Consider the following 18,946-nt stretch of genomic DNA (forward strand, 5'->3'; position numbering starts at 1 on the left):
TACATGTACAAATGCATACATTCTCTCAGAGAAAGCTGCTAGATATGGGGCAATTTATAGGTTTGAAAAACTTTGAGAAACAAAGCAGTGTGTAGTGTTTTTAGTTAAACACACCTAAGAAAGGAGAAGTCATTTCGTTGGAAGGGGGTATCTTTTAGGTTAGACTTACACGTAGAAATAGAGTTACATATAGAAATGCATACATTCTCTCAGAGAAAGCTGCTATACATTGGACACTTTATAGGTTTTTACAAGTTTGAGAAACAAAGCAGTGTGTAGAGTTTCTAGTGAAACACACCTAAGAAAGCGGAAGTCATTTTGTTGGAAGTATGTAACTTTTAGGCCAAATGGAGTTACATATACAAATGCATACATTCTCTCAGAGAAAGCTGCTAAACATTGGGCAATTTATAGGTTTGCACTACTTTGAGAAACAAAGCAGTGTGTAGAGTTTTTAGTCAAACACAGCTAAGAAAGCAGATCTCATTTCGTTGGAGGATGGTAACTTTTAGGACGAAGGGAGTTACATATAGAAAGGCATACATTCTCTCCGAGAAAGCTGTAAGACACTGCACACTTTATAGCTTTGAAAAACTTTGAGAAACAAAGCAGTGTGCAGAGTTTTTAGTTAAACACACCTAAAAAGCAGTAGTGATTTCATTGGAGTTATGTAACTTTTAGGCCGAATGGAGTTACATATAGAAACACACACATTATTTCAAAGAAAGCTGCTAGACATTGGGCAATTTCTAGATTTGCACATCTTTGAGAAACAAAGCAGTGTGTAGAGTTTCTAGTCAAACACAGCTAAGAAAGCAGATCTCATTTCGTTAGAGGTTGGTAACTTTTAGGTGGAATAGATTTACATATAGAAACCCACACATTCTCTCAGAGAATGCTGCTATACATTTGGCACTTTATATATTTGCACAACTTTGCAAAACAAAGCAGTGTGTAGAGTTTCTAATCAAACACACCTATGAAAGGAGTAGTCATTTCGTTGGAAGAATGTAATTTTTAAGTCGAATGGAGTTACATATGCATAGGAATACATTCCCTCAGAGAAAGTTGCTAGACATTGGGAAATTTATAGGTTTTCACTAGTTTTAGAAACAAAGCATTGTGTAGAGTTTCCAGTCAAAAACACCTAAGAAAGGAGAAATCATTTCGTTGGAAGAGGGTAACTTTTAGGATGAAGGAGTTACATATAGAAATGCATACATTGTCTCAAAGAAAGCTGCTAGACACTGGGCACTTTATAGGTTTGCACATCTTTGACAAACAAAGCAGTGTGTAGAGTTTCCAGTCAAACACACCTAAGAAAGGGGAATTCATTTCATTGGAAGAGGGTAACTTTTAGGTGGAGTAGAGTTACATATAGAAACGGACACGTTGTCTCAGAGAAAGCTGCTATACATATATCACTTTATAGGTTTGTACAACATTGAGAATCAAAGCAGTGTGTAGAGTTTCTAGTGAAACACACCTAAGATATTAGAAATCATATCATTGGAAGAATGTAATGTTTAGGCCGAATGGAGTTACATATACAAACGCATATGTTCCCCGAGAGAAAGCTGCCAGACACTGGGCAATTTATAGGTTTGCACAACACTGAAAAACAAAGCAGTGTGTAGGGTTTCTAGTCAAACACACCTAAGAAAGGAGAAGTCAATTCATTGGAAGTATGTAACCTTTAGGCCAAATGGAGTTACATGTAGAAACTCATACATTCTCTTACTGCCTCCGTTTTCACTTGCTGCTTAAAGAAAACACTGGCCACTTGATAGTCATGGTGATAGCTTACTCAGTTCTAGGTGGCAATTAATTCAAGCCACAGCAAGGTACTGCACTCTGGGCCAAAATCATACATGATTATCTCCAAAATGCACTCTATCCTTGAGGTCAATCTTACCCTATTAATTTAAAAAAATGTAAAGCGTAAAATTAATTAATGAATTAATAAATCAATTAAAATGAAACACAAAATTTTATTATCAAGTATTTTAGCTCTTTACTGAAAATATCTTGAAGATATTGTATGGGGGCCTGTCAAATCTAAATAACAGACACAGAGAGATGCTCTCTAAAAAAAATGATATTATTTGGGACTGAGCATTGCAATGGAAATATGATGGGCATAGTCAGGGAGGTAAAGGAAGACAAGAGTTTTTAAAGAAAAATGAGGAGAGTTACATAAATTGTTTTGAGATAGTTATCCCTGGCTACTAGGATCTGTAAGAAGGACAGCATCAGTCCAAGTTTGGACAGGCAGTTGCTGGGCAGATGACCTCGAAGAAGTAATTTTTTGCAAGATTGTGGTGGCCTTTGTGCAAGGTTGTGGTTTTTGCAGTTTTCTCTAACAGTTCTTGTTATCAGGCATCTGTGCATGAGAATGTAGCCTTTCCGGGCACCATTTGTGAGGGTGTGACACAAGTGAATCCATTCCAATTCTGATAACTTTCACAGGACAAATCTTCCTGGTTTGCAGAGATGTTCTAGTTTTAGCTCTGAACATCTCAGGCCAAGGGAATTCCTTAGTCTCAGATAAATAGGGAAGGTTGGTTATCTAGAAAATTATACCATACGACACAAAGCAAAACTTCTTATATATGCTTCATAACAGTGGTTCTTAAAGTGTGGTCCCTGGACCATCAGCATTAGCATCACGTGGGAAGCTGTTAGAAATGCAAATTATTAAACCACGCCTTAGATGTATTATTAGCCATGGCATGAAGCGAAACTCTGGGGGTGGAGCCAAGTGTTATGTGTTTAACATTCATTTAGTAATCAATTCTGAAGCCTTTAAATTCTCAAGTGAGAACACTGCAGTCCCCCACGTTGCCCTGGATTTTCTTTTCTGACCACCCACACTACTTTTTCCCCTCTCTAGGATCTTTCCTTTGTATTTTTTCATCTCTTTTTCCTCATGTAGAGGAATTTGGCGTCTCCAATTCTTCATCTCCAGGCTTTACCCTGCTAAGAAACACAAAGTTCATTGCCAAGGAACATATAAACTAGTTCCTCTTCAGCAAGCAAAGAGGAGGAATTTAAATACCTATAATTTAATGTTTTTTTATCATATATATTCGTATTCAGACAGATCTATTTTTTAATTCCAAAAATCTCTATGTGAAGAGATACTGTGCTTTTTGTAAAAATAAATAGCTGAAACACAGTAGCCCTACAGCTGTTGCTGCCAGTTAGAAGAGAAACATTTCAAGGAAAAGAAATTTCATGTAGTCCTTTGCCCTTAAACAACATAAAATTTAAGAGAACCATAAATTTATTATTAAAGGAATTGGGCTATTATACTGATGGAATTGCGGTACTATTAAATCAAACAAAGTAAAAATTCAGAAGGAAAGACATTGACTTAATTTTAATTTATAAATAATTTTACATTTTCATAGACACAGTAATATGATCTTGCTAATTTTAAAATTTCAGAGATCAGACTGAGATTTATGATATAATTGTAATTACTGAAAAGAGATGTTTATCCCAGTTAATGTGAAATATTGAACAGTGTTTCTGGTTTATTTTCCTTTTGATTTTAGAGACAGAGTAAAACGTGGGCATACTTAGGCTGATCATTTGGTGCCCTGTACCGATTAAAAGGTTGGAATACATTCAAAATATTCTTTAAATATTTGTATAATATTAATTTAGCGAGAACAGAGATACCTTTTCCTTGACTTTTCATAAATAAAATTTAAATACATAAACCCTCATGTAGATTTTTTTTTCACTTGGCAAAGCAGAAACATATATGGGTAGTTTCTGATCTTCTGCAGTCCCTGTTCTCCTTTAAGGTTTCCTTTTGTTGTAGATTGCTTTTCTGAATGAGACAAAAAATTATATTAAAAGATTTATACTTATTGAATACAATAAAGTTAAATACTACACTGTGTATTACTGTTCCAAAATTTAGTTTCTGTAACTGTCAAGTTTTAATAAGCAATAATGCATCTGTGCAAAAATATTTGAGAAAGATCTGGGCATTTTAAAAAATGTTTCTTTAAGAAAAAATTTACTTCCACTAGAGGGTGCTGACAACCTCAGCAATCAGGATCAATGTGTTACCTTTGTTATAACAGATTCCACTTGTGTTCTAGTTTATGTTTCCTGATTTCTGGCATGTTTATTGATCAGCATTCACATATCTGCTTAATACGACTATTACTCAGGATGGCTGTGTTTTTAAGTTTTCAAAGTTCATTATTTTTAATACTAATAATTCATTACTATTATTTTTTGTATTGAAGATATCTTACAATAATCATATCATCATGCGAAAAATATTGGGAGCAGGTGAGAAGCCAGAGTCTGAGGGAGATGCAGGCGTGCAGGAGGTGATTAGCTGCCGCTGGGAGACAAACAACAAATACTGCACAGTCTCTGGGCCCTTCAATAATATGAAGCAAAAGCCTTAGTCCTCTGAGGAAGGTGATATCTTTCCACTTCAGGACACAGGCAAAGGTCCTGGGGGAGGGAGGGAAGTAAAAACCTTCTGCCCTTTATGGAGTGGCAGAAAGGCTTTAAGGCCCTGGATCCTGCATTAATTCAAAACAGAGGTCTGGTGCTACTAGGGCAGAAGCTGGGAACATGCCTTGGCTCTAGAGCTGCTGTAGATGCAAGGCAGAGTTTGATTACCACCACAGGGAGGAATAGGAACAACTTGAAAGCTACCCCATACCCCCCCCCATTCAGGTTGGGACTCAGATAGATCCTCCTTACCACTGAATATGGACCAGGAGCACTAAACCTACTTCTTCACTCCCCACTCTGAACCTTACTAACACTGAGTGACAATAGTCTCCTGCTACCATAGGGCAAAGATTGGAGAGAAAATCTCTGAGATGCAGGTTTGCAAGGAGTGCTAAAAGTTCAAGATGGAGCAGGAACACTGAGAGAAAAACCTTTGGCACCCATGGCCCAACACTTAGCAGAAGGTAAAAACAGATTTCCTCTAGAACTTGAAGCCCATGGTGTACCTTTGTGTGTGTGTGTATGTGTGTGTGTGTGTGTGTGTGTGTGTGTGTGTGTGTCTTGACTGTATTACTTATGCACACATTTTGTAGAGCATATACCTAGGATTGTAATGACTGCCTCAGAAATCTATGCATTTTCTGGTTTAAATATTGTCAAAGGGTTTTCCAAAGTGGTTGTACCAGTTTATACTTCTTCAAGCAATGTATGAGAGTTTTTTTTCTTTTATATATTTATCAACACTTGGTATTGTCAGTTTTTTTATTTTACTCACTCTGGTACGTATGTAATGGCATCTCATTGTGGTTTTAATTTGTATTTCTCTAATGACTAATGAAGATGAACACATTTTCATATGTTTATTGGTTACTTGAATATTCTCATTTAGGATACTTTTATTCAAGTCATTTGTTCATTTTTTTCATCAGTTTGTCTGTCTTTTACTTCTTGGTTTATAGTTCTTATTATATTCCTGACATGAGCCTATTGTTTGCATGTTTTGAAAATATCTTTTATCACTCTCTATGACTTTTTAAAAAAATTGTGAAAACTACTAAATTTATGTATTCAGATTTATTAGTCTTTTCTTTTATGTTAAGTTCCAATTATGAAGTCTTTAAATATCCTTAGGTCAGGAAAATTCTATTCTATAATATTTCATAGAACCTCTCTTGCTTGCCTTTTACTTTAATAATCCACCTGCAATGGATTCTAATGATTATGAGAGGTATTGGTCTAGTTAATTTTTTCCATAAAAATAAATAATTGCCCTAGCAACGTTTATTAAAGACCATTTATTACTACTGCTCTGCAGTGCTGCATATGTCAAATCAAGAAATCAAGGGTCCATAGTATTTGCATGGGTCTGTTCCTAAACCCTTTATTCTAGTCCATAGCTGTATTTGTTTCTTATTGTTACAACATCAAACTGGTTTACTGTATGTTTAAAATAGATCTTGATAACTGGTAGAGCATGTCTTTTCGTTATTTTCTGCTTCTTTAAGAGTACTTTGGATATTCTTAGTCTATTGCATATCCATTTTTGTTTTATTAATTCCCACAAAAATGCTACTTGCTATATTAGTTAGTATTGTATTGAATCTACAGGACAATTTAGGGGGAGAATTGAAAATTTTATCATATAGATTATTACAATTCCCCTTTTTGTTTCTTCCATTGATTATTTGTCATTCCTTTTTTCTTAGTTCAATGTATCAGTCAGGATCTTGTATTTAAATGATTAATACAAATTTTTAAAAAATCTAATAGATCTCCACTGGGATGATGTAAAAAGACTATTGTATATGAGTAGGATACATTGTATCCTCCTATTACATGATATGAACTCACTTGAGAATGTCTAATATTGAAAAATCAAGAAATGGCAACATAGGCATGTTATTTAAATTTATAAAGGTAAATGTCAAACAGATTAGAGAGTTGAAGGTAGTTAAATCTGGGAAAAAGGAATCAAAGGTTGGTAAGGATAGTGCTCCTTATTTAGAAAAATCATAAGCTCATTGCACTTATTTTACCTGTGAAAAAAACACGGGTATTCACTCAAAAGTATGTTTTGTGGATTGGCGCTTGTTCAGAACCCTATATTGATGATTTATAAGCAGATAAGTATAGAAATTAAGAATAAGCTTTTAGAAATTTTTATAGAATATGATAGCCTAATTTTATGTTTGTGAAATCTACTACCAAAAATGAGCTTAAATTTTATGTGTCTGTATTTTTTCTTTCAGTCACTTTTGTAGCAATTCATTTTGATTATATTCAATAGAATTATCAAGTTATGAAAGTTTGGAAATTTAAAATACTAATAACATGAATTTGTTGTGCAAAAATTGCTCTAAAAATTTGAAAGACAATACAAGCTAAAACATGTATTTGAAAGACTGAGGATGTACCTTCACAATAAAAATAAAACAAGAAATGTCAAAGTAAAATATCAGAGATATCAACTGTCAAACTTAGTACTTAAGGAAAACAGACATTTCATACTTAATATTCTTTCATCTTGTGTGACTTAATGTAGTTTGTGTTTCTTTGAGAAATTAGTCTATTTTACCTAAATTATCCAATTCATACATATGACTGTTTTTAAATTGTTATATGGGTGACTGTTTTAAATCTGCCCTTGTGCCTTCTCCCCCCACTGACAGGCAGGTGGAGCAGCCCCTGTGTGGGGTGTGCAGGGTGCATGGCAGGGAGGAGACCACATTCGCTAACACTCAAGTGAATCCCAAAGTAAATCCCACCCAAGTCCTCTCTGTGGGAGCAAGCAGCTAGGGAGGGGGTGGAGCAAGGGCAGGGGTTAGAGGGAAAGATCCACATGAGTTTTGCTCTGGAATCCGGAACTGAAACTGGTATTATGAACGTAATTAAACCTGCTCTGTAGCCCTACCTACCATCTTACCCTACCCACCTCCTACCAATGACAGTGAAAACACATTTTATACTTTTGAGCGCCAGACTTCTTATTTCAAAGACACTATTTTTTGCAAATCGAACTTTAAGTATGACTTTATTATCCTCTCTTTCCATTTTTATTATTGAATAAATGAATAAAAGATTTTAAGTTTGCCTGAAATACAGCCAGGGTCTTTTGTTTCTCCATAAGTGCGACACTAATATGCTTTAACCTTGGTAATCACTTTCAATCAATGGGGGAAAAAAAAGAAAGATAAAAATATTCCACACTGGAATGATGCAAATAGATGAGCTTGCTTATTAGAATAAAACATTTTTTTCTTTTCATCTTACATGCCAGTCACATCACATCTATCCAGTTCAGAAGATGCTAATGTAAACCTTGCCCACCTCTCTTGGCCCATTTTTCTTACTCAGACAATTCCTAAGCATTGCTCTTCGATGGAGACGCAATCTTGTTTCCAGGACAAATTGAGCCACATCTTTCCCTCCTGGCAGATGGTTCCTCACCGTCTGACTTTTGACGCTGTCCAGGACAACTCCTTTGGTGTCGTTAGGCTTTCTTGTACACCAAAGATGATAAACAGGCCCAGACAATCCTCTTCTATCAAGCTACAGAATTCTTCCAACTTATCAAATCTACTTTCCTTCCAGGAAGACTCCTTTACCCTTGGTTCTGAATTGGAGAGGTCACAAGGCTTAGATTCCACGAAAGGAAGAGAAGACATCTGTGGAGTCTGTACTGCCAGCTGAAGGTTTATTTTCTTATCAGATCCCCAAAGTGTCCAAATCCAGTCTGCTCCAAACAGTAAGGCTTGGTTCTTTGTCATCTTGGTGGTGGTAAGCCACTCATCCACTCCCTATTCTTAGCAGAAAGTGACCAGCCAAAGTAGCCTCTATGTGTCACGCTGGGTCAAAGTCTCAACCTGTTCTTGGAGAAACTTCTGCATTTTATGTAAAGTTGCATTATAAATTTTTATTATGAATGAATGATTTCACCTCTAAGATCCTTCCCAACTGAAAACTTATTTAAGTCTTACTAACCCCTATATGCAAGATAGTACATGCTTTACTCCATTTTTTTCTTTTTTTCCCCCAGCTGACACCTTTATTTCAAAGTTTAACTCTTCACACTGCACAAATCAGATGTCACTGCCTGTTGCTAGCATTACAAATCAGTTTTTAACTTTTAATATAGAATAAAATTTACTGTACTGGATGCCAGGGAAAACAATAAGAAGTATTTTTCTGGTTCCTCTAGCTCTGGCCATCTATCCACTTTACCTGGGATAAAACAGAAAAATAGCAAGGTAGAATGGAAACCTCTCTCAACAGCCTGCTCACAAATTAAGAATTCTCTGAATATGATCATATTCCTTTTACCCCTATATTTCTATGGTATAGGCCTTGTACTTTACTGAAATATACCAACTTGACAGAGAAAAAGACAGTATTGCATTGACCCTTAGCTTAATTCCAATGGCCATTCATATAATACCTTCTGAAACATATCTTACTTAATTGCAACTATTTTGAGAAAGATAGTATTGTTCTCATTTTCTTTGAAATTGGAATTCAGAGGGGTTAAGTGGATTTGCCCAACATCACAAAGAAGCAGAGCCTGGATTCAAACCCCATATCCATCTCACCAAATAGGCCATGCTTTTTATCTTAAAAATAGAGGAGAGGAAAAAACACCGTGTGAAGACAGAGGCAGAAGTTGGTGTGATGCATGCACTAGCCAGGAAATGCAAAGGATTGGCAGCAACCATCAGAAGTTCAAAGAGTGGCATGGAACAGATTCTCTCTCAGAACCTCTAGGAGGAATCAACCCTGTAGTCACCTGGATTTCAGACTTCTAGACTCCAGAACTGTGAGAGAATAAATTTCTGTTGTTTTAAGTCTACCATTCTGTGGTACTTGCTACAGCAGCCCTAGGAAACTAATACACCATGCTTCTGCTTTGGAATAATAATGCGATGAGAAGAGGGCAGAAAATATGAGGATGGTAATTATTACAAATAATTGTCCATCTCATGCCATTTATGGTTCTGCTTACTGACTGATACCTATGTCACACTGAATACACACAGCTAGAATACTCTCGAACATTTGTAGACCTCTGCATACATCTACTAGTTGTATGCTTACCAAGAGTCAGTTGTGTTTATTTCCAGTGGTTCTTGTTATTATAATTTTGTACTCTGATTTTAAAAACCAGGAGATAGTTTTATTAATGGTTGCATGTTAATCCATCCTAAGGTAGAAAATAAGAGCGCTCATTAAGGTATAAACATTATTTTCTAAGTCCTGATGAGTTCTTTTGTTTTTCTAACCTGACCTATGAACAAGCTAACCAAATCTTTAATAAGTTATAGGCTACACTCACACGATATTCACTGTATGCCAATATTGTACCCAGAGATTTGTCTATATTAACTTGCTTAAGATAACACATCCTAGAATTGGCAGTCAAGTTTCAAACTCTAGCAGTCTGGCTCAAGGGACCATCCTTTTAACTACTACAGGATACTGCTTCTCTCCCCTTGGCATATATAACTTGCATTAGTTTAAGATTTCTTTAATCCAAATAAATGTAGAAAAGTAGCAATTGCAGAGAATCAGGGCCCTAGGGTAACCACAAAACTCCTGGGTCATGTGAGGTTGGACGCAGACCTCTGTGAGCCACATTTTCTCCCATCCCTTAAAGTCCTTATTTGCAATTGTCTTAGAAATGATTGATTCGCTTTTTGCAAGGTCTTTTTGTTTTAGTGATTTTTTTCTTCATGCACATCTAATTCCTGCGCTAAGTTCGCAAACCCATGTGGTTCCTGTTTCTTCATCCTAGGGCCGGGGCAAGAGCTGGTGAGCCCGTGCCTCCGGCCCCAGGCCCGCCCCCTTGACGCCGAACGCGTTTGCCATGGCAGCAGCCGCTCTTGTGATGGGGTTGGCTCTGCGGTCTGGGGCCAGGACACGGCGTGCATTCTCTGCCACCGTGTCCCCGGCCACTCATGCTCCGAGACCTAGCCCGCGTGAGTGTCTGCCTCGTACGTAGCCTCCGGGCTGTGGGGGAGGTGCGAGGGCGGAAGACCGGCCCCGTGAGGGCTACGGCCATGGCTGAGCCAGCACCGCCCTGGGGAGGCCGGTAGGTCCTCTTAGGTTGTTGTTAGCCAGCCAGTAAGAAAGCTGCCGATGTCAGGCTGTCCTTTGCGCCCGCGTCCCCTTGCTTCCAGTCATTGGTTTCTGCTCTGGGCCCTCTGGACGGTTGCTTAGAAAGCTTGCATCCTCCCTTCCCTGGGACCTGCTCCTTCTGGAGTTCTCTCTCTAGTTGCTGGTGCTCAGTAATGTTTATCGAACAGTGTTGAACCATCGATTTTTCCTGAACATAAAGAGAAGCATACGGCTGTGCCAGAACAAACTGCAGCTCTGAATTCCGGGCCACCAAATGGGGTGCCTTCATGTAACAGGTTATAGGGATGCTTGATAGTGTGCTTGCCCCAGAGAAGGCTAGTGGAAAAGGCAGATTTATTAATGGTGAAGTACTATGTAGAGTGAGAGACGCTGTAATAGAAGTGTGAAGAGTGACGGGAGCATTGAGGAGGAGCTGGCAAGAGTCTGGAAAGGCTCAGCCAAGGGGTGGGCACCTCCAATACATCAGCAGGTACTATCTGTACTGCTTCGTATAATATCTTGAATTTATTCTTTTCATACTACCAGCAGCCCAGTCTAGGTCATCATCTTTCATTTCTGCAATAGTTTCCTTTCTGTTTCCTGTTTCCTCTCTTGCTCTCCTGAATTGAATTCTCACAACAGCCAGAATGATGTGTTCAAAATGCAGATCTTGTCTTGCTACTCCCTGTTCAAAATCTCCAAATGGTTTCCCGTCGCTGTAAGATAGATTATACATTTCTTACTGTTTCGTAGTGACTCTTCATAGTCTTTTAACCTTAGTCTATTTTTAAAGTTTCATTCATTCTTTCATTCTACAAATACTTAACTCTCACTATATGCTAGGCAGTGTTCTAGACACTGGGATATACAGCAAGGTCTCTTACCTTAGGAAGTTTACATTCTTTTGGGGAAGCCACAGTATAAACAAGTAAAGAACTAAATATAATGTCAGGTAGTGTTTAGTGCTATGAAGAAAAATAAAGCAGAGTATTGAGAATGATGGATTAGGGGAGTAGTGGCAATAGAGTACGATAAGGTAGTCAGGAAAGATCTCCCTGAGGAAGTGACATTTGAGCATAGCCCAGAGCTCTGCAAAGATCTGGGGGAAGAGCATTGTTGTCATAGGGAACTGCAAGTACAAAGTCCCAAAAGTGAGAACAAGCTTAGGGGTATGATCAAGGAACAGAAAGAAGGCCAATGTGGCTAGAGCTGAGCAAAGGAGAGAGTAATGGTATAAGACGTCATAGAGTTAAGTCATGGCCTGATCTTACAAGGGCTTGTAGGCATTCCATTTGGATTTTTGGCTTGGATTTATTCTGAGTTTGCGATCACATTGGAAGGCTTTGAACAGGGCATGGAAGTGATATAATGTAATTTACACTTTTTTTTATTTCAGCATATTATGGGGGTACAGATGTTTAGGTTACATATGTTGCCCTTGACCCCCCTCCCCCCCTAAGTCCGAGTTTCAAATATGTCCATCCTTCGGGTGGTACGCATTGCACTCTGTGTGTATGCATATACCCGTCCCCTCCTCCCTCCCCCCCGCCCAACATCCAATAGATGTTATTCTTATATGTGCACTTATGTGTTGATCAGTTAATACCAATTTGATGGTGAGTACATGTGGTGCTTGTTTTTCCATTCTTGGGATACCTCACTTAGTAGAATGCGTTCCAGCTCTATCCAGGAGTATACAAGAGGTGCTATATCACCATTGTTTCTTAAAGCTGAATAGTACTCCATGGTATACATATGCCACATTTTATTAATCCACTGATGTATTGATGGACACTTGGATTGTTTCCACATCTTTGCGATTGTCAGTTGTGCTGCTATAAACATTCGGGTGCAGGTGTCTTTCTTATACAGTATAATTTAGTCTTTTGGGTAGATGCCCAGTAATGGGATTGCTGTATCAAATGGTACTTCTACTTGTATCTCTTTAAGATATCTCCATATTGCTTTCCACAGAGGTTGCACTAGTCTGCAGTCCCAGCAACAGTGCATGAGTGTTCGTATTTCTCCGCATCCACGCCAACATTTATTGTTTTGGGACATTTTGATAAAGGCCAGTCTCACTGGAGATAAGTGATATCTCATTGTGGTTTTCATTTGCATTTCCCTGATGATTAGAGATGTTGAGCATTTTTTCATGTGTTTTTTGACCATTATTCTGTCTTCTTTTGAAAAGTTTCTGTTCATGTCATATGCCCACTTTTTTGTAGGGTCGTTTGATTTTTTCTTGTTGATTTTCCCGAGTTCTAAGTAGATTCTGGTTGTCAGCCCTTTATCGGATTTGTAGCATGCAAAAATTTTCTCCCGTTCTGTAGGTTGTCTGTTTGCTCTTGTGACCGTTTCTTTGGCTGTGCAGAAGCTTTTTAATTTGATCAGGTCCCATTTATTTCTTTTGGTTGTAATTTACACTTTTAAGAGATCACTGGCTGCAGTGTGGAGAACTAACTTTATTGGAGTAAGAATGGAACCAGAGAACTATTTGGAGTTGAGGCTGTTGAAGTAGTCCAAATGAGATGATGGTGACTTGGTAATAGTGGAGAAGGTGATGTGGTTGGATTTGGGCTATAGTCTGAAGGTAGAGCTAATAGAAGTTACTGATGGATTTGATGCGGGACTTGAAGACAAGTCTCAGAAAAGCCTGTTAGATTTTTGTCTATAGTGGTTGGGTGAATGGCAGTACCATTTACAGGGATTGGGAAGACTAGGAGAAGGAAATCAGATAAGAATATATTATAGTTGAGAAACCTATTAGATATCTTTTGCCTCTTATTTCAGTTTTTTCTCTGTTCTACTTTTCAATTTCAGCCATATTGAATTTGTGTACTTACTTTGATTTTTCATGTTCTCACGCTCTCTTGAAACTCTTTTTCTCACCTACTTTTTCTCATGGCTTGGTAAGGTAGGTGCTCATCCTTCAGGTTTTAACTTAATTTCCTCAGGAGATTTTCCCCAACTGTATTAGTCAGGGTTCTCCAGAGAGACAGAACCAATAGGATAATGTATAGATATAGATGTAAATAGAGATATATGTTAGGCCATTAAATATGAAATGTCTGATTTCAAATCAAAAGTTTATTATATCTCAAACAAGAAGCAGTACGATTAATCAAAGTATGCACCTAAGCTATCTACACAGTATTGCTATCTTAATGGTAGCTTGTTTATGCCAGTAACAAGCCTGGCGAGCCAAGTGGTGATGAAATCGCAAAAGGTGTTTTTAATAGCTTGTTGAGAATTGAATATTTTTCCTTGCAAGAAGTGGTCCAAAGCCTGGAAGAGGTGGTAGTCAGTTGGTGCAAGGTCTGGTGAATATGGTGGATAACAGAGAGTCTCCAAGTCAAGCTTCTATAGTTTGAGCACATTTGTTTGTGCAACATGTGGTCAAGCATTGTCTTGCAAGAGGATTGGCCAGTCTCTATTGACCAATCTTGGCAGCTTAATTGCAAGGATCCTCATCATTTCATCCAGTTGGTTGCAGTAGACATCTGTTGTAATTGACTTACCAGGTTTCATAAAGCTGTGGTGGATAATACTAGTGCTGGACCACCAAACACACACCATTAGCTTTTTTTGATGAATATTCAGTTTTGGACTGTGTTTTGGCACTTCATCTTTGTCCAACCATTGTGCCAAAGGCTTGTGATTGTCAAAAAGAAATCGTTTGCCTTTATGTTGTGACAGCAAAGAAAGGTAAGGTTTGACATTTCTCTTCTGATGCTTAATTCATGTGGTACTCATCTATCCAGCCAGCTTCTTTACCTTGCCAATTTGTTTCAATTGGTCCCATTAGTTGGAATAGTAATGTCAAACCTTGCTGCTAACTCACATGTAGGTTGAGATGGATTTGCTTCCACTACAGCTTTCAGCTCATTATCCACCTTGGTCTCAGGTCGCCCACGTGGCTCATTTTCAAGATTAAAATCACCAGAACAGAACTTCTAAAGCCATCGATGTGCTGTGCATTCACTAGCCACATTCTTTGCAAACACTTTGTTGATATTTTGAGCTGTCTACGCTGCATTGGTTCTATGATGGAACTCATATTTGAAAATGACATGAACTTTTGACTTATCCATGGTTTCACAAAAATCGTTCTAAAAAAACAATTGAAAATAATCACAAGCCAAACCATGCGTTTGAAAGAATGAGGGTATACCTTTACAATAAAAGTAGATGTACCTTCATAATAAAAATAAAACAAGAAGTGTCAAAGTGAAATGTCAGATGTATCAACTGTCAAACTTAGTACTTAAGGAAATTGGACATTTCATACTTAATGACCTAATAGTTATATGAGATGACATTTATTAGAAGAATCAGCTTGTGTGATTATGGAAGCAGAGAAGTCCCTCAACAAGCTAGAAGCCCAGAGATGCTGGTAGCATGGTTCACTTCAAGTCTGAAAGCCTTCAGAACGAGGAAAGCTGGTGGTATAACCCTCAGTCCTAGGTGGAAGGCCTGAGAGCCCAGTGGGGGTGGAGGGTGGGTTGCTAGTGCAAATACTGGAGTCCAAAGTCTGGAGAACCTGGAGTTCTGGTGTCCAAGGGCAGGAGAAGAGTGAGAAAGAGAGTGAATTCTTCTTTCCTCTGCCTTTTTTTCTATCTGGGCCCCCAGCTGATTGGATGGTGCCCATCTACAATGAGAGCAGGTATTCCCCATTCATTTGGTCCACTGTTAGGAAGGTCAGTGGAATGGACTATTTGAGACCCAAGCATGATAAAATAATTGTAGAAGCTCACCTGTGAAAGAATTCTCTTGCATATCTACAGCAGAGACTGCTTTCCTCCTTAGGGACTTGCTTGAAGGTAAATGTCCAGCAGTTTACCATATCATGGCAGTAATAGAAATTACTGCTTAGAAGCAGGGCTGTGAGAACAGGGCAGCACTTCTTGCTAGTGCTGCTGAAAATTTCTTATACTTGGTGTCCGCTCCTACCATAAGTCAACCTAGCTTTTCTATGAGCTATGTTTTTATGTACTATTATAAGTAATAAATATCTTTAAAAACCTCTGAAAGTAAAATGGGATATCAAATATAAAGGTATATTTATTAGCATTTCATACCCTATTTTCTATGTTAAATGCAGTCAACAAAAGTTAAATTTGCTAAGGCTAATTCTTTTCTAAAATGAAACTGAAATTAAAACATTAATAAATAGACTAATGGACTTAGAATCTTACAGTTGTATAGTTAAAAAATAAAAAGAGGACTTAAAAATGTGTTTTCTAAATTTATTTTTTCCCATTGTTGTAGGAGATTCTGTTCTTTTATCTTAGTGATGAAGATGAAGTATTTAGTTCTGAGATTTGGATAAAGTTGTTCATGACTTGCTATCGTACTCACTAAATGAGCTCTGTGCTTGCCCAAGAAGCATAGGTGCCATCTTGAAACACTGAGTAAATGTTAAGCAAGGCTTTTCCAATTTGCACTATATTTTGCTTTTATGACACTAAGTATCTAATTTGATTATCTTCCTCGATTTAACTTTTTTTTTTTTTTTTAGTATTTAACGTAAGATTTAAACTTTAGGGCTCTCTTGGCCCTAATTACACTGTAAGAGATTTATTTTTGATTTGATCACAAAGAAACTTGAAATAATTATACCATAACTATTATTAATTAGACTTCCATTAATAGTCTTGCTTCCTTCTCATTGCCCCTGATTTCTGATGTTTGTGTCTAAATTCTTGTAGATTCTTGCTTCATCTATGAAATCTAATTACTGATTTAAAGAGCTAAGATGCTTTCTGAATATTCTCCTTTAGTCATCATCTACTGTTTTAAAATGGATTTTTAATTTGTAGGATGAACTGGCATCTTTAAAAGAACAACTGGAAGAAAAGGAATCTGAAGTAAAAAGGCTACACGAAAAATTGGTTTCCAAGATGAAAGAAGGTATTGAAATTCTTGATAGACGTAAGAATATATGTTTAACATTTGTTATCTTGTTAAAATACTCCAAAATCTGTAGAAGAAACTGATGTTAGTCAATGTGTAATTTTAGCATCAAAGAAAGAGCAGAAGCCAGCTAGGCCCAGGACTACAGGGAATTCTCCACAACTTTTCACTGTGCCCAGGAATCCATTAACTTCCTCTTCCGCAGCTGCAGAAGGACAATTCTGTACTTTATTGGGCAGTCATTTTTTATTACTAAATTGTAAATTCTCATCACAAAAATGTATTTGTCCAAACTGCAGCACAAGGGAATATCAAAATAATTAAAAGGAACCACTACTACATCCCAAGATTATTTCCCTCAAAACTAAAATCGAGACAAAATAAAGTAAGGAATTTGGAAACCTTTCTTGTTCTTTTGAGAGAAGAGATGAATGGCTTTGTATTTTTGGAAAATTATTGAAAATTTCATACCAAGCTCTGAGCCCTCAACCTTTTAGAAGGCAAAAATAGACTAATTCTGCTTTTAGAAAAATGTATGAATTTATCAAAATTTTTTTAATACCTGAGGAAGTTCTGAGTATGATATGGACTATACTTTCTAATAATGTAGGTTATACATGACAGAAAATATCTTGAATGAAATGTGGTTTTTAAAAAATTATATTTGGAAATATAATGCATGTAACATCTGACAACACTAGGTCAAATTTAGCCTTTCTTTGTGATTAAAAATGAGGACTGGCACTATGAGATACAAAAGCAACTTCTGACTCATTCAAAAGAGCCTTCTAATTAGTGTAGCTTTGGTACATTTTCATCTATTATGTGAAAATTAGTAACATTATTTTCTGTCCAATGAGGGACTTGAATCAGATCACCTCTAAAGTCTTTGTTGGCTCTAGAACACTGTGGCTTTATATACCTGTAGGTCTCACATTTTCCCATCCATCAGAAAATCCAGTTCATCAAACTTGAGGGACATAGTTTCCTCTCTCCTATATTTTGGCATAGGTGGAATTGTACATTGTTAAAGGACATTCAGAAACAGGTCATGCATTTAGGGTTTTAAAAATAAAATGGAATCACAGGACTTGGGGGCTAGATGATATATTAGGCTAGTGCTACCCAGAATCTGATCCAGGAACCAGAACCAGTCTGGCGGCTGCTTGTTATCAGTGCACCCCCAGGTAACTACAGGGGTTGAAAGCAAGTGTTCAGAAACCTCCTGGCAATCTGCTGTTGGCACAGCATCTGACTGCATCATCAGCGCCCTCATCTCATTGAACAGGAGAGAGACTGCTTCAGTGTTGTTGAACTTGAGTGGGGAGTTGGACGTGAAGCAAGCAGTGGAGGACCAGGGATCACACGGTGATGGATATGTAAAAAACAGCCAAAGTGACATTAACTGGTTTTTCACCACATATGGTGTAACAAGTGCCTGTACTCCATAAGCCTAATGTTAATGCGAGAAAATCAAGGTTCAGAAAGGTGACGTGACAGAGATAGCTCGAATTTAGGTCTTCTGATTAATTACGACACAATCTCTTTCCAACATCACACAGAGCATTGTTCATTGGACTGCCAATCCTGAAGTCACAAAATAGTGCTTAATGTTGAGTTTTTATGAGGTTAGAGTTCTTTCATTTTAGGTAAAAAGAGACTAAATAATAATACTTGGAGAATATTATTTATTTTAATGTATGATAATTTCCAATTCATTGGGTTTTCCTGCATAGATGAAAATTTTAAAATAAGAAGCTCAAAGAAAAAAGTAAGGTTTTGGTGTATTTCCATCAGCCGCTATATTCATCAAAAGTACTGCTTGGACTGTTCTTTGCATGTGTTTTAAAACATTTCTCACTGAAGATGTAAAGTTGCTTCATTGATAAGCCCTCCATTTCTTCAAAGTATGCAAAATAGAGGGTAAACAAACAATCAAAACAAGCAGTAAAAAATCATTTTGTGAATTTTGTCTGATTCAGTTCTTTTGCTCTGCAGGACACAACAGGGCACACACAGTGGTGGTATAAGAAAACGTTTTCCTTGTCATCCAGATGATATAGGGTCCGAGGAGAAAATAATTTTTATACTCCTGTGAAAACCCACTATTGTAAACGTTTACAGGAATTGAAAAATAGTTTTGAACTTCGTTTTTGACTTTCAATGTTTTGAAGCCCACTATTTGTCTCAGATCTACATTGGAAGCTCCTTGGAACATACTTCTTGCTACAGCAGAGATTTTATCTAGGCTGATTAATGGAGCCTGGATTATTTAGTGCAACATTCAGATAAGTCCTTAGTGAGCTCTTTCCCCCAGACATTGAACTTTAAATTCCTATAGAATATATCTTAATTGTTTTTTTTCTTTTTTTTTTTTATTTCAGCATATTATGGGGGTACAGATGTTTAGGTTACGTGTGTTGCTCTTGGT

At 37.3% G+C, this 18,946-nt stretch overlaps 1 pseudogene; it reads right to left on the reverse strand.

The window, feature by feature from the left end:
• Positions 1 to 7,788: 7,788 nt before the first annotated feature.
• LOC105807529 lies at positions 7,789 to 10,543 on the reverse strand (annotated as a pseudogene).
• Between the last annotated feature and the right edge of the window lie 8,403 nt (positions 10,544 to 18,946).

This window comes from Propithecus coquereli, unplaced genomic scaffold (genome assembly GCF_000956105.1).
Source record: "Propithecus coquereli isolate 6110/MARCELLA unplaced genomic scaffold, Pcoq_1.0 Scaffold16, whole genome shotgun sequence".
Taxonomy (NCBI): Eukaryota; Metazoa; Chordata; class Mammalia; order Primates; family Indriidae; genus Propithecus; species Propithecus coquereli.